Source organism: Chiloscyllium plagiosum, unplaced genomic scaffold, assembly GCF_037043375.1.
Source record: "Chiloscyllium plagiosum isolate Xiang-an unplaced genomic scaffold, Cpla_swu_hap1 HiC_scaffold_7, whole genome shotgun sequence".
NCBI classification, from domain to species: Eukaryota; Metazoa; Chordata; class Chondrichthyes; order Orectolobiformes; family Hemiscylliidae; genus Chiloscyllium; species Chiloscyllium plagiosum.
This window is the reverse complement of record NW_028270145.1, coordinates 26,972,668-26,989,849: the sequence shown is the minus strand read 5'-3', so window position 1 is coordinate 26,989,849 and position 17,182 is coordinate 26,972,668.

Below are 17,182 nucleotides of genomic sequence, written 5' to 3'. Positions count from 1 at the left end.
GTGCTGGGTGGTGGGCGGGGTTTGGGGCGGGCAGGGGGTGGGAGTGTGGTAGGGGGCCGGGCGGTGGGCGGGGTTGGGGGCAGGCAGGGGTTGGGAATGGGGTAGGGGGCCGGGCGGTGGGTGGGGTTGGGGGCAGGCAGGGGGTGGTAGCGGGTAGGGGACCGGGCTGTGGGCGGGCAGGTGTTGGGAGTGGGATGGGGGCCGGGTGTTGGGCGGGGTTGGGGGCGGGCAGGTGTTGGGAGTGGGGTAGGGGGCCAGGCGGTGGGCGCGGTTGGGGGCAGGCAGGGGATGGGAATGGGTAGGGGGCCAGGCGGTGGGCGGGGTTGCGGGCGGGCAGGTGTTGGGAGTGGGGTATGGTGCCGGGTGGTGGGCGGGGTTGGGGGCGGGCAGGGGGTGGGAATGTGGTAGGGGGCCGGGTGGTGGGTGGGGTTGGGGGCAGGCAGGGGTTGGGAATGGGGTAGGGGGCCGCGTGGTGGACGGGGTTGGGGGCAGGCAGGGAGTGGTAGTGGGTAGGGGGCCGGGCGGTGGGCGGGCAGGTGTTGGGAGTGGGGTGGGGGCCGGGTGTTGGGCGGGGTTGGGGGCGGGCAGGTGTTGGGAGTGGGGTAGGGGCCGGGCGGTGGGTGGGGTTGGGGGCAGGCAGGGGGTGGGAGTGGGTAGGGGGCCAGGCAGTGGGCGGGGTTGGGGGCGGGCAGGGGGTGGGAGTGTGGTAGGGGGCCGGGCGGTGGGCATGGTTGGGGATGGGAGTAGGGTATGGTGCTGGGTGGTGAGCAGGGTTTGGGGTGGGCAGGGGGTGGGAGTGGGTAGGGGGCCAGGCGTTGGGTGGGGTTGGGAGGCAGGCAGGTGGTGGGAGAGTGTTAGGGGGCCAGGCGGTGGGTGGGGTTGGGAGGCAGGCAGGGGGTGGGAGTGTGGTAGGGGTGCGGGCGGTGGGCATGGTTGGGGATGGGAGTGGGGTATGGTGCCGGGTGGTGGGCGGGGTTTGGGGCGGGCAGGGGGTGGGAGTGAGGTAGGGGCCCGGGAGGTGGGTGGGGTCTCACGCGCAGTGTGCTGCTGCCTAGTCTCCTGAACGAGGAGCAGACATCACAGAGAACTCTTGAGTCCCAGAGGAAATCAATTAACTGAATAATCAATTATCCAAAGGAAATAGTGCCCGCCTATCTCTCATGATTGGAGTGAGGGCTGGGTGGATCTCATTGACTGGATGACCCCTGATTGGGGTTGTTAACCTGGGACAATCAGGGAGCCCTGGCTGACTGATATAAACAGGAGATTAGAGGTGGGTGCTGCAGGAAGTGGAGTGCATCATTTCTCCCTCCCCCTCACTGTTTTGATTACACAGCACTGCCCTTTGATGTGAAGGGCAGTGTTTGTCACTGGCCACCCGGGTGTTTTCCTATCTTCCTGGTGGTGGAAATTGAATAAAGATTCGTGCACTTTGTGTCTTTCACTGTGTCTCAGACCTGCATACACACACACCATGGGTGCTGGGGCAAAAATAAGCACTACCGCACTTAGGTGGTAGTGTGGGGGTAAAATTTAATAGAAAGAGAAAAAAAACAACAACAAAAGTGTGCGCTCCTGATCTTTAAAAAAAAATAAACAGGAGATTAGAGGTGGGTGCTGCAGGAAGTGGAGTGCATCATTTCTCCCTCGAACTCTATTTTGATTTAGTCCCTCCCCTCCCCCTCACTGTTTTGATCACACAGCACTGCCCTTTGATGTGAAGGGCTGTGTTTGTCACTGGCCACCCGGTGTTTTCCTATCTTCCTGGTTGTGGAAATTGAATAAAGATTCGTGCACTTTGTGTCTTTCATTGTGTCTCACACCTGCACACACACAACATGGGTGCTGGGGATAAAATAAGCACTACCGCACTTAGGTGGTAGTGTGGGGGAAAGGAAAAAAAAATAAACACAAGTGTGGGGTGGAGGGTGCTAGAAAAAAAAATAAACACAAGTAAAATAAAAAAAACAGGAGATTAGAGGTGGGTGCTGCAGGGAGTGGAGTCCATCATTTCTCCCTCCAACTCTATTTTGATTTAGTCCCTACCGTCCCCTTCACTGTTTTGATCACACAGCACTGCCCTTTGATGTGAAGGGCAGTGTTTGTCACTGGCCACCCGGGTGTTTTCCTATCTTCCTGGTGGTGGAATTTGAATAAAGATTCGTGCACTTTGTGTCTTTCATTGTGTCTCACACCTGCACGCACACACCATGGATGCTGGGGATAAAATAAGCACTACCGCACTTAGGCGGTAGTGTGGGGTTAATAATAAAAAAAAAATAAACAGGAGTGCACTGCCCTTAAGAAAAAAAAGCAGGAGATTAGAGGTGGGCGCCGCAGGGAGTGGAGTGCATCATTTCTCCCTCCAACTCCATTTTCATTTAGTCCCTACCCTCCCCTTCACTGTTTTGATCACACAGCACTGCCCTTTGATGTGAAGGGCAGTGTTTGTCACTGGCCACCCGGGTGTTTTCCTATCTTCCTGGTGGTGGAAATTGAATAAAGATTTGTGCACCTTGTGTCTCTCACTGTGTCTCACACCTACACACACACACCATGTGTGCTGGGTAAAAATAAGCACTACCGCACTTAGGTGGTAGTGTGGGGGTTAGAAAAAGAAATTAAAAAAATAAGAAAAAAAAATAAACAGAAGTTGTTTTCTCTGTGTCTCACACATATACACACACACCATGGGTGCTGAGGAAAAAATAAGCACTACTGCAGTTAGGCGGGAATGTGGGGGTAAAAAAAAAATAAACAGGAGATTAGAGGTGGGCGCCGCAGGGAGTGGAGTGCATCATTTCTCCCTCCAACTCCATTTTGATTTAGTCCCTACCCTCCCCTTCATTGTTTTTGATCACACAGCACTGCCCTTTGATGTGAAGGGCAGTGTTTGTCATTGGCCACCCGGGTGTTTTCCTATCTTCCTGGTGGTGGAATTTGAATAAAGATTCATGCACTTTGTGTCTTTCACTGTGTCTCACACCTGCACATACACACACCATGGGTACTGGGGGAAAAAAATAATAAGCACTTAGGTGGTAGTGTGGGGGTTAAATTATAAAAAAAAATAAACAGGAGATTCAGAGGTCTCTTCAGTTTAGGGGACTGACTGTGTGTACTGGCTGGTCTTACAGTCAGTATGTTACTGTGAGTTTTTGCTTCCCTTTTTTGAGGGGGAAACCTGATTCCTGAACTGGCTGAATTATTTAGCCAGTTTGTTAACTGGCATCCCTTTCAGTGAGGACTGATTATGTGCATCAGGAGTGTAACAATGTGTGTCAGGTATAAGTCAGTTCTCATTAGGGGGTCGTTGTTTCAATGGCTGGTTACAGCCTGTGTGTTACTCTTTTTCTCTTTTCTTTCTGAGAAAAGGACAATGTTAATTTTATGGTAGGGCTTAGCCCTTGGACTGTAGTTTTTTTTGTTTTCTGTATGTGTCTTCACTTTTTATTGGTGTTTTGTACTGAGACCTGTGGAAGACATTCATTTTACCAGAGGAGCTGTTCCTGTGGGGAGGCCTAGCCCTGGGACTGGGCCTCTGAAGATTGAACACCTGTGTGTGTGTGTGCTGGGAGGTGAGCAGTTACAGTATCCTGGAGTTTGGGAGAAGACTTTTCCTTTAGGAGTGGACCAAACCCCTGTGAGTTAACTGCACCTGCACTATGCACTGTGTTCTTGTGAGTGGGCCTGGCTCTCCAAGGCTGGACCAGGACTCCATTGAGACTGAACACCTGGGTGCTGTGGGGTGTGCATTTGCTGCCTCCAGGAGTGGACTCTGCCCTTGGTTGCGGACTGTTTTTAACAACGGACTCTGCAGTTTGGAGTGGCCTCTAATTCTGACATTGCACATTGTATACTGGAGGTGGACTCTTCCTGGAAATGGATTCCATATCTTGAAGACTGTATAGATTTGGACTGTGTACCAGAAAGGAGGTTTTTTTGGGGTAACTAACTGTATTGTGGTGTTTCCTGGGTCTATCACTTGCACTGTCCTGCGTGTCCCTGGGTCTGGCAGGCCTTGCTGTGAGCCGGGAGGCTCATGGGTTGTCCTGAAAGCTGTCACCCCGAGAGCCGGAGGGTGGGTAGGCCATCCTGTGAATCTGAAGGTTGGTAGGCTGTCCCAAAAGCCGGAGGGTGGGTAGGCCACCCTGATGCCAGTCACCCCGAGAGCCAGATGGTGGGTAGGCTGTTCTGAGCACTGTCGTCCCGATAAGGGGGTAATCGGGACGGGCTGTCTTAGAGGTGGTCGAAAGGTGTCAGAGCAGCCGAGAGCCAGAAGGCGCATAGGGGTGGGCTGAGATCCGGAAGGCTTGTGGGCTACTCTACACGCTGTTGTCCCAGGGAAGGGGACGGGCTGTCCTAGAGGTGGCCGAAAGGTGTGCCAGGATAGCCCACTGGTCGGAGGTGCAATGGGGTGGGTGAGAGCCCAATGGTACGTAGGGGCGGACTGAGAGCCAGAAGGTGGGTAGCCGTCCTCAGCGCTGTCACCCTGGGCAGGTACCGGGGCGGGCTGCCCCAGAGGTGGTCGGAATGTGCTGAGGGTGGTTAGTGAAGCCGGAAGGTGGGTAGGCCGTCCTGACCGCTGTCACCCCGGGCGGGTACCGGAGCGGGCTCTCCTAGAGGTGGTCAAAAGGTGTGTCAGGGCGGACCGAGAACTGGAAGGGGCATGGGGTGGACCGAGAACCAGAAGGTGGGTAGGGGCGGGCTGCCTTAGAGTGGTCGGAAGGTGGGAGGGGCGGGGGCTTGCTGAGTCTGTATTGTCTGCACTTTTGTATGTAATAGTACTGTCTAATGTACAACTGTCATTGCTGTTGTCTCTTTATATCTTTGAAACTGGGATTTGAGGTTTGTCCTCCTGTCCTCCTGTTTTGGGCGGCACGGTGGCACAGTGGTTAGCACTGCTGCCTCACAGCGCCAGAGACCCGGGTTCAATTCCCGCCTCAGGCGACTGACTGTGTGGAGTTTGCACGTTCTCCCCGTGTCTGCGTGGGTTTCCTCCGGGTGCTCCGGTTTCCTCCCACAGTCACAAAGATGTGCAGGGTCAGGTGAATTGGCCATGCTAAAATTGCCCGTAGTGTTAGATAAGGGGTAAATGTAGGGGTATGGGTGGGTTTCGCTTCGGCGGGTCGGTGTGGACTTGTTGGGCCGAAGGGCCTGTTTCCACACTGTAATCTAATCTAATCTAATCTAATCTAGTCCCTGTAAACTGTTCGAATGGTAGGGTTTGGGGCCTGGCTTTGCTGCTCCTCTCCCTTGTAAAATTGCTGTCTCTTGTATGCAGCTGTAAATGTAACTGTTTGTTGTAAACTGTCTTGTAATTTGTTTAATAAAATAAAAAAAATAATCAGGAGATTCAGAGGTCTCTTCAGTTTAGGGGACTGACTCTGTGCTGGCTGGTACTACAGTCAACATGTTACTGTTAGTTTTGGCTTTTTTTTTGGGAGGGGCAAACCTGATCCCTGATCCCGCTGAATTATTTAGCCAGTTTGTTAACTGACATTCCTTTTAGTGAGGACTGATTGTTAAACTCCTGATGTGCACAATGTGTTTCAGGTATAGCTCAGTTCTCATTAGGGGAGTGATATTTCACTGGCTGGTTACAGCCTGTGCGTTCCTCTTTTCACTTTTTTTTGAGAATAGAATGTTAATTTTATGATAGGGTTTAGCCCTTGGACTCTAGTTTTCTTTGCTTTTTGTATGTGTCTTCACTTTATCGGTGTTTGGACTGACACCTTGTGGAAGACACACACATTTTACCAGAGGAGCTGTTCCTGTGGGACTATGCCTCTGAAGATTGACAACCCGTGTGTTGGGAGGTGAGCACTTGCTGTATCCTGGAGTCTGGGAGAAGACCTTGCCTTCAGGAGTGGACCAAAACCCCTGTGAGTTAACTGCACCTGTACTATGTTCCTGTGAGTGGGCCTGGTTTTCCAAGGCTGGGCCAGGACTCCATGGAGATTGAATACCTGGGTGCTGTGGGGTGTGCATTTGCTGCCTTCAGGAGTGGATTCTGCCCTTGGTTGCAGACTCTTTTTAGCAATGGACTCTGCAGTTTGGAGTGACCTCTAATTCTGACAATGCACATTGTATACTGGAGTGGACTCTTCCTGGAAATGGATTCCATATCTTGAAGACTGTATAGATTTGAACTGTGTACCAGAAAGGACTGTTGTTTTGGTAACTAAATGTGGTGTTTCCTGGGTCTATCACCTGCATTGTCTTGCGTGTCCCTGGGTCTGGCAGGCCTTGCTGTGAGCTGGGAGGCTCATGGGTCATCCTGAAAGCTGTCACCCTGAGAGCTGGATGGTGGGTAGGCTATCCTGCCAACCTGAAGGTTGGTAGGCTGTCCCAAAAGCCGGAGGGTGGGTAGGCTGCCCTGATCTCAGTTGCCCTGAGAGTCAGATGGTGGGTTGGTTGTTCTGAGCACTATCTTCCTGAGAAGGGGTAATCAGGACAGGCTGCCCTAGAGGTGGTCGAAAGGTGTCAGGGCAGCTGAGCACCAGAAGGTGTGTAGGGGTGGGTTGTGATCCAGAAAGCTTGTGGGCTACCCTGCACACTGTTCCCCCAGGGAAGGGGATGGGCTGTCTTAGAGGTGGCTGGAAGGTGTGCCAGGATAGCCCATGGGCTGGATGGCACATTGGGGTGGGTGAGAGCCCAATGGTATGTAGGGGGAGACCAAGGGCCAGAAGGTGGGTAGCCATCCTCAGCACTGTCACCCAGGCAGGTCGCAGTGAGCTGGCTGGTCACAGTCCATTTACCCTGTACCTGTAAACAAAAGTTGGCTTAGTGAGGGGATACCAGCCTCTGAATCATTATTGCAGGTTCACAGCTACAACCAAATGAGATAAAGCACTGAAAGAAAATTGAAAACCTCAACTCTCCCTTACAAACATTCTTAAATAGAACAAAACAGTGCACACATAGATGGAGGGAGAACTGTAAAACAGTTTTTGGTTCACAAAATCTATTGGGGAAGATTCTTGCCAATAGAAAGATTGTTTTCTAAATGCTGCCTCTGACTTGGAATAGGCATAGGCTGGCTGGTTCACTTATGAAAGGCCATGACTCACCCAATCCAAAGTGACAACTTGCAGCATCTGAAGATATATGGGTTTCCTCAGATTTAAAGTGGTTTTGTTGTCGAGAACTGAGGAAGGGAGAGGTTTTTGGCTGATGCAAATCTGCTGGTTTTTCTTGTGTGGCGCTGGAAAAGCACATTAGATCAGGCAGCATCCGAGGAACGAGAGAGTCTGTGTTTCTAGCTTAACTGCTGATGAAGAGCTCATGCTCAAAACATTGACTCTCTTGTTCCTCGGATGCTGCCTGACTGGCTGTGCGTTTCCAGTGCCATGTTTTTTGACATTGATCTCCAGCATCTGCAGTCCTCACTTTTCTCCTGGTTTCTCTTCTGGTCTGACCAGTTTCTTGTTCTGTCTCGCTCTCAGCCCAAGCTGTTCAGCCACCTGACAACCAAACACATTGCTGATGGCTGGTGAGAGAAACCTATGTGATTGATCACTGGCCTCTAGTCCAAACTAGTCAGCTTCACTTATAAGCTACCCCTTGGCTCTAGTTCATCTGCACATTGCTGGAACTCATGGCTACACAAACACCATTCACAAAAGATATTAAATTCCTTGCTTTCAAAATGAGCAGTCATCCTTGTAAATCCCTGAGTTTCAAGATACTCCTCTTCCATTTCAATCTGCATTCTTTATAAGGTTAAAAACAGCCAACTTTTACAGCTCTATATGGGGGTGCTAACACTCCAAGGACGTGAAAACATTCATTTCTTCAGGTAGCTAAGAACACAGACCAATATGCAGCCACTTCAGTGTCAGCCATACCACAAAGGCAAATTTAAGAACTCAATCTTCAATAACAGAGGATGGGAATAACTTGGGAATAACAAAATAAAACGCACAGGATACAAAGCAGTCACAGACATGCTACAACTGAACAAGGAATGTCTTCTTTGCAACCTATAAGACTGAAATACACAGAAATGAATCCAGGTATTATTGATGGATAGTAAATCAGAATGCCCAAAGTCAAAATGAACTCTGGCCCCATATAAATTAAAGTTGGGATGGGTCAGGTTTGACAAGGGTCTACTGGGACCCCATTTCGATCAATGAACCTCTGAGTTCTTTTCTGTGAGTTGGAGTCTCATACTTGAGTAATTCTGTCTACCATGTAACCTGTATCTATTGCTGATGTTTCATCAGCCACGACACCGATTCCTTATCATAAATAGGTGTTTGGGAAATTCCTACATCTAGGTTTGAAGGAGATCCAAGTTGACTTACTTGAAAGAAAGACACAGGGTGGTGGAAGAGGTGGCAGATGAAATTTAAAAGGTTAAAATGAAACAATATAACAGATAGAATAAGGAAATACAAATTGGCCTGGGTCAAAATCCTGGAATTCCCTCCCTAATGACATTGTGGGTCAACCCACAGCAGGTGGACTGCAGTGATTGAAGAAGGCAGCTCAACACAAACTTCTCAAAGGCAACTAGGGATGGCCAATAAACACTGGTGATGCCTACATCCCACAAAAATGAATTTAAAAAATACAATATAGAATATAATTGAGTATAATGCTGAAGGGAATGTAGCAACAGAGTGGCTTGTGTGCTTGGATTTCTCAGGGCGGCAGGTTATCTTGAGAATGTGGTTAAAAGGCATCAGGAAGCTGGGCTTTCTGAATAGAGGCAGTGAAAATAAAAGTGAGGGTTTATGATGTGCCTTTATAAAACATGGATGGAGCCTCAACCGAGAGTTTTGTCCAATTCTCGGCATGACCTTTTAGGAAGGAGCTGAAGGCTTGAGAGAAGGTGCCAAAAACATTTGGGGGATGGCTCCAGGGTTGAGAAACCGTAATTACTGGATTGCTCTCATCGGACAAGGGAAGGTTGAGAGGAGATTCGATGGAGTTATTGCAGATCACGAGGCACCGAGACGATACAACATTAAGGTCATTGGCAAAAGAAGCAGAGGTGACCCGAGAGAAACCTTCACTGCAATGAGTGCTTACAATCAGAATACACTGTCTGAGAATGTGGAAACAGAATCGTGGCTTGAAAAGGAGTTTGGATAAGCACCTGACTGGAAAGGAGCTGCAGATGAGGTTCCAGGGAAAGGTGGGAAAGAGGGGCTCACAGGATGAGACTGACAGTTCTCCAGCTCCCCAGTCAGCTCCTGACTTACCATGTCTGCCAGGCTGGTTGTTAAGTTTGGCATAACATCCACTGATAGATCATGGTCTGGAATCTCTTCCTGCTTTACGTCAGGCTGTCTTGGACCTACTTCAGATGAGTCAACTTCTAAAGAGGGATAAGGCTGTAATATAAAGAATTAAACAAAGTCAGGTAATCCGCCCTGCACAAAGGCACCTACATGATCATACATCTCACAGCTCTCCCAGTGTCTCTGGGGATTTTGATCATGCTGCCTTACCTCCCAATTTGTCAGGAATCAGACCGATAACTTGCCAAGCCAATGTTGCTGAAGGAACTGAGATGAGAAATAATTTGTACTAGTCATCCTAATCCTCGTGCTGTATGTCTTTTGCCTTCCCCAAAATCACAGTTATGTTTGTTGACACATTGCCCTTTTCACTTATATAGCAACATGGGACCAAGGAGCTGGGCTAGGCCAGTTGGCCTTCAAATCTGCTCTGCCATTTGATGGCTGATTTAGTTATAGTTTCAACGCCCCTATCTTGTCTATGCTCCCCCACCACCCAGTAACCCTTTAAGTCCCTATCTATCAAGACAGTATCCAACTCAGCCTTGGATGAATCCAGTGATGACGCGTCTGTTGCTTTCTGCAGAACAGAATTCCACTTTCTGAGTTAATTGTGAGTCCGCGGTATAATAATTCACTGAGTTCCTTTTGAATATCCCCAAAAGTACATGTCTGTTGCAATACCTTTGTCAACTGTTTCTATTGCTTCTTCCAAGATTTCAAGTGAAGCTAGAATTTCCCTCTGAAATCCAAGCTGACTGTTCACTGTGATATTTTTGGTTTCCATTTGTTTTTCTGCTACGTTTTTCAATAAAACTGCCAATTCATTTTCTAACAATGTTTTGCCAACTGATCTATCACTTTCTGAAGTCATCCTGAATTATAATGGTATACAAACCAGGAAAAGGTAAAGTTGGCATAGTCCTACCAGGCTGCTCTCTCATGACAAAGAGTGGGTTAAGCTGAGGGTCACCATGCCTCAGGTGAGGGGAGCAGTTGAGAAGGAGAGTGTTTCATAGTAACCTCAGCCAGTGTGAGAATTGAACCTATGCTGTTGGTATCACACTGCATCCACAAACTGGTCATCCAGCCACCTGAAATCTTAAGTTACCAAAGGGACACTGGTCATGCAGCCCTTGATTGGATGCAGACCAAGTCACCTGGTGGCTTTTGCGATTTGTTGAATGTTTTTCCAAAGAAAAAAAGTGGCCTGTATAGGGATTTTCTGAAGGTTCTTTTCTCAACCTCGTAACTTAAATGGGAGTGACTCTTTCGTTTAACAGACTTGCACAAGCTGGGAGGCTGGCTGTTAGGAAGCTGGTTGTCTCCGTTCCGAACATCGACTGCTTTCTGGAACCAGTGCCGTCACCCTGCCCAGGATTGTTGATATTCAGAGTACTTATACCGAACCTAAACTGATGGTTGGATGCCAGGGTTCACCAGCTGATCTCCTGACCAAGCAGAGGGCCTGTGATGACCCCCTAACCCACTGCCTTCCCTCATCATTTTGTGAGTCCCTCCACTTGCTTGGCCATCTGTAGATGGTTAGTAAAGTGCAGCCATGCCATACAACTTTCCTTTGAAAATTTAAACATATTCTGTACATTGTACACTCACTACAAACCTTCAAGGAGTATGGGAAGGAATTTCAATCCCTTTCTAATGTTGGAAGGGATATCTTTACGCAGATTATGACAGGAGTATAAATGGATAAGATTTCACTCTTTTAAAGTTAACATTTCCTAACCTCTCTTTTGATTCAGAGAATTAATAATTGAGGATATTCTGTCTGGTATCCCAGCAATCTAATTTTAAAAAGTGCATACGTAATGTATTATTCAGCACCCTAGGATGTCGTCATGTTCAGTGCCATGAAGTTTTTGAAATGTAGCCTCTTTTACACACATGTAATGAAATGTTGTAGCCAATTCATACAAAAGTCAAGTTTCATTAATGGGAATGAGATCATGGAATCCATACAGTGTGGTAGAGGCTATTCAGCCCATACCGACCGTCCAAAGAGCATTTGTCCCACGCCCATCCCTATAATCCTGCATTTCCCATGGCTAATCCACCTAGCCTGCACATCATTGGATAGTGGGAGGAAACCCACAATAGGACAGGGAGAATGTCAAACTCCACACAGACAGACAGTCACCCAACAGTGGAACTGAACTCAGATCCCTGGTGCTATGAGGCAGCAGGGCTAATCACTGAACCACCATGCCACCCAGATGAGCAGTGCTGTTGGTTGAGGGATAAAAGATGCCCAGTGGACATGTAGTGATGCAGTGATGGTATTCCATAGCTCTGGACCAGTAGGTTCAGGGCCCACCAACTCCAGAGGTGTAGTATAATATGTCTAAATGGGTTGATTATAAATATTGGCAAAGTGCTGAGGAAAGATAATTGAGTTAAAATCACACTTCTGCTTTTGATTGCAGTTCACCAATAACTATCCAAACTTGAGAATTTACATTTCTAGACCGTCAATGTGGTTCTCCATTTGAGGGTTGAGTCCCCACTTACAGTGATCATATTGAGGGGTTATACTCACTTTTGAGAAAGGTACAGTTTCTGGAATATTTTTCAGCTCATCGTCCTCATTTCCCAAGCTGTCTCGAGGGGTTTGAACTATTTCAAGCTTGCCAGTGAGAGAAAAATCAGAATAACAACAAACAGGAACAATTATATGATTGGTTAGAAAGTCAGGAAAACACAGATAAATCCAAATAAAAAACCAATCCACACTGACATTGTCTCTAAGTCTCTCCATGGCACAATATCAATGAATTTCTGATTTCTTCCAATTACCCTGAACATGAACATAGCCACATTATGGTGACAGACAAGGCTTTAGAATATATTTGTGCCATGTCAACTCTTCTGCTTTTATTAATATATCTCCTCCCACCCAGAACCACAATCAGGTTCCTCTTTTTAGTGTTTCTTTCATGGAATGTGTTATTTACGACACCCATATTCCTTGAATAACTTGTGAAAAAACATAAGTATCAGTCTGGGATAAAAAAACAACAGGTCAATGGGAGGTCAGACTTTTTAAATAGGGACTAGAACACAAAGCAGAGGAATGTTTGAGACAGCCATACCATGCTAAGGTTAGATGGCGTTGAGTGTTGTGTGCAGTTCAGAGCACTACACCTTAGACAGGCCTTGGGAAGAAATACAGAATGTGTTACCTGTGCCCAAGGGTTAGATTATGGGGAAAGATTACATAAACGAGGCTTGAACTCCATGGAACATAAAAGGTCAAGGAGTTATTGCATTTCAGGTTTTAGGATTTTGGATTGGTGGGGATAGATAGCAACCAACTCTTTGGTTGGTGGGAGAGTTAAGTCCAAGGGAACATAAACTAAAAATCAGAGCCAGATCACAATGGAGAGACAACAGAAAACATTTCTTTACACTAAGCGTGGTTGAACAGTGACTAGGATTTTTACTGGCAAATGGGTACAACAGAATATGCACAGTGGTTATTGAATGGTGGAATAGGTTCAGGGGTTGAATATTCTCATTCTACTTCCATATTATAACCCAATTCATCTCATGTTCCTTGCTCATTTCCATTATATCACCACATAATAACATAAATAAAACAACAGGACTGGAACATATGGTCCCTCCGGCCTGCTCTGTAAAATCAAACTGATCTTGGACCTCAACCTTCCCGCCCAATCCCCATGACTCTCTCTGAGCTCAGTATCCTATCAGCCTTAGCCTTGAATGTCCTCAGTAACCGAGCAACCCTCTGAGCTGGAGACATCCAAATCCTCTGAGTGAGGAAATTGCTCCCTATCTCAGTCCTGAATCACCAATCCCTTATCCTGAGACTGTACTTTCTAAATCTTGACTCTCAAGAACAGAGAACAATCTCTCAGCATCTCCTCCTTCCCCTGCCTCCCTCAAACTATGAGGTAGTCAGTACTCCCACTCACCGTGTGATCAGTTCTTTTTAATCTTGTTTTTACAAACATGAATCCTATTTGTGACAAACTGATAACTGTATTTCTTTTAACTGTTACTGATAACTCTAATAATTATATCTTTTGATTCGCTCCTCCTCTATATGTTAGACATCATATTGCTGTGTTCCTCAGTGTTAACTGTCACTCCCAGTTCGGTGTCATCCACACACTTTGATCTTGTCTTTCCAATTCCTGAGTGCAAATCCTTCATATCAACAGTGAACATCAGAAACCCCCAAAGGTCCAATTGTAAGCAAAGTATTTGCTTTTTTCTCCTGTGAGTTAACTATTTTTACTGTGTTTTCAGTTCAGCAGCCACACTGTGCTCCACATTGCACCTGAATGAACATGCTCTGAACTTAGTCATGAGTATTCTGTGTGTTATTTCATCAAAGGCTCATTCAAAAGTCCATAAATTACATCTGGTGTATTACTCCTGTCCATTCTGTTACCACTTCAAACCATTTAGAAAGGTGGATTCAACTTGGCCCCTTCAGAAACTTGTGCTGACTATTCTCTTAAATTCTTAACTCTGAGACGGCCTATTACACTTTGAAATAAACTTTCCAATGTCTTTCTTACCACCTGCAATTCCCCGAAAATGTTCTATATTCCCCTTATAAAGAGAAGGATTCATATACAAAGGTTTAACCCATTCCGATTGTTTACGGTATTACTGCCCTTTTTTCTATCTGAAATTATTTAACTATAACCACCATTTTTTATTGTGTTACTGTGATATAGACTTACAGGCACTGGGTGGCTGGATGTTAGGAAGCTGATGGACATTTCCTGAAGCTCACTGCTTTCTGGAATTTTGATAGAACTTGCACCTTCCCGAGTGTCGATTATTGAAAACATGGAGGTTGTTTCAAACATACCCTGTATAGGATAGTTATACTGCGACATGAAACATCAAAAGATAACTCTGGATACACACCCATCTCCCAGTGTCTCTCGGTCTCCCGGTCATTGCTATCCTCCCCCAACCAACACAGGGGTGACTCTCACTTCTGAACCAGGGTTTCCAAGGCAACTATTAGATGGGAAATTTGTAAGTGCTGTTACACTGATACCCAAACAGTCAATGGCCAATCAATAACCAAAAGACTGAATTTTGTTGCAAGCAACCTTGTGTCACCAGCAAAGACCTAAAAAGAGATTGATGGAGGACATTGAACTAAAACCTCTCACCAAAGTTTGTATTCCAGATTGATACCATTGAACTGTGTTATCATTAATAATTTCTTCCCTTAATGTACATTTCTTTATATGTATCTGTCTGCGTATTTCTCAGTTGGTAGAGTCACAGGGTTTTACATTAGTAATTGTCTGCTGCCATCATTTAAAGACAATTTGTTCACAACCTTTCTTTCGGTTTTCTTCTGGTTAAGTATATAAAACTGGTGCATATTCTTTTGACCTTAGGTTGTTAGTCAGGAAGATTGGATAATTTAACTGGATCTTTTCACATTGGATAGGGTGAATAGCCGAGGTCTATTCCCCAGGGTGGGGGAGTCCAAAACTGAAGGGCATAGGTTTGAGGTGAGAGGGGAAAGATTTCAAAGGGACCTGAGGGGCAACTCTTCATGCAGAGGGTGGTGTGATTATGGAACGAGCTGCCAGAGGAGGCCGGTATTACAACATTTAAAAGGCATCTGGTGGGTACATGGAAGCTAAATGTTGGCAAATGGGATTAGATCAGTTTAGGATATCTATTCGGCACGGATGAGTTGGATCAAAAGGTCTCTTTCTGTGCTCTATATTCTCCGGCCTGCTGTACAGCTCTGTTTGCAATGACCTCAGGAATAGCAGGACTTAACGTCTAGCTTGCCGCACTGGTGGGTTATAGCATTGGAAAGTGGCCAGAACAAGGAACGAGTCAAGCGGTGATAAATGAAAGGTTTTTTGATTGCAAAAATATACATTATTCATTAAAAATATTTTCTGTAAGTACAAAGGATTCTCAATCCGTTCCGTATAGAGAGAAGAAAAAGATGCAAATGACATACTGGAATTGGATGTCCCACAGAGGCTACTGTGCAGTTGCAACAACAAAGGCATTTTTAACTCATGCAAGAAAAATATTTACTTAAATTTCAAGGTAACAAGGGGTTCTGAGAACTGAACAGAGCCCTTTTATATTTTGGCAGAAAGAGCTGAGTCGGTAATCTGCACCTTGGCAGCAGCTGCCTTAAATTTGAAAACTTTGTTTTATCTTAAATTTCAAAAATATATTTTATCCATAAAAAATATTTTAAACATACATAGTCACTAAAGCAATTCAGTTCTGTACAGTAGCATATGAAATAAATGCACAAGGAAGTTTGACTCTTCCCATCAACCAAACCAAAGGCATTTCCTCCTTGTATATTTGAGGCATGAGGAAGGACCCCTAATTAACTTCAGCATAAAGACCTTAGAAGATGGTCTTTCCCCACTGCGCCTTGGTGGCAAATGTCCCAAGCTTTAGTTGGTCCTTCAGCACGCAGTCCTGGACTCTTGGAATATGCCAGTCTGCAACACTTGGCCAGGGTCAACTCTTTTTGGTCTGGAAGATTCACAAGTTTCGGACAGACTAAAGAATGCCCTTCACTGAGTTGATGGTCCTCCAGGTAACGTTGATGTTTGTCCTGGTGAGCGTCCTGGTGAACAGACCATCTAGCACAGAGTCCTACGTCACGGAACTGCTTGGGATGAACCTCCACAAAAACCACAGCATCTGTTTCCAGGCCGACTTTCCAAAGGCACAATCCAGCAGATGTGAGAGAGTCTCCAAACACCGCAGCTGCTTCGAAGGCAGCGTGTGGTGGTGAACAGAGTCCAGGCGTACAGGAAGGATCTGATGGGTAATGTCCGTCTTACCACCAGCCAAGTGATGTCTTGGTGTTTGTTGGTAAGTTCTGGTGATGACGCATTTTGCTAAATGACTTTTGACAATCTGTTCAGGTAACAACCCGAAATGATCCCACCTTTCCTTGTCCCCTGGGTCTCGAGGACCACTTCCTGATGGACTTGGTGGTCAAAGGTGTTTTCCTTTGCAAATTTCTCTGTGAAGAACAGGTGATATGGAATGGTCCAACTACTTGGAGTATAGCGCGGCTACGAGGCCAGTCCCATCTTTTGCAACACTGGGGACAAGTCGAACCTCAGTATGTAGTGACATTTGGTGTTTGCATACTGGGGTGGTGGGGATGGGGGGGTCTACGTGTAGCTTGATGCAGCCACACACAAAGGTGGCCATCAGGATGGTGGCGCTGTTGGGTACGTTCATCCCCCCAGCCCCTCCAGCTTTTTGTACATGGAGTCCCTGTAGACACGGCCTTTCTTAGAACTCCGGATGAAGTAGAATATGGCTCCGGTGATTGCAATGGCACAGGTTCTGGGAATGGGCCAGGCCTGCAGCACATACAGCAACAGAAAGAGTGCCTCACACCACGTGTTTTTAACCTGGTTGATGGAGAGGGAGCAGTGCTTCCAAAAACCCAGTTTCTGCCTCACTTTGGCAAAATGCTTCTCCCATGATTGAGTGCGCACCCAATCCCCTTCAAACCATATTCCCAACTACAACTGAGGAGAATGCTCCAGATGATCATGGCATACTTAGTGGTCATATGCAAGCGAATAATTTGAAGATTGAACTGAAGGTCAATAAAAAAATGCAAACCATAGGTAATTATGAATCATAGTGTGATATAATGGCTGTCTTGTTTAATTGTTTCTTACATATTAAAGTTTGTGTACCATTTTTTAAAAAGTCAGATCTTGTGGTGGAGTTCTATTGGTTAGATTGAGATTTGAGATTTCTTTCTAATTATTTACTGCACCAAATCACAATGGCAATGCAGTGAGATGTTAGACTGGTAAATAGTTACATACATCATTGCTCAAGAAAGTCAACAATCAGGACTTGGACATGGATTTCTTCAGCATCCACTCCCT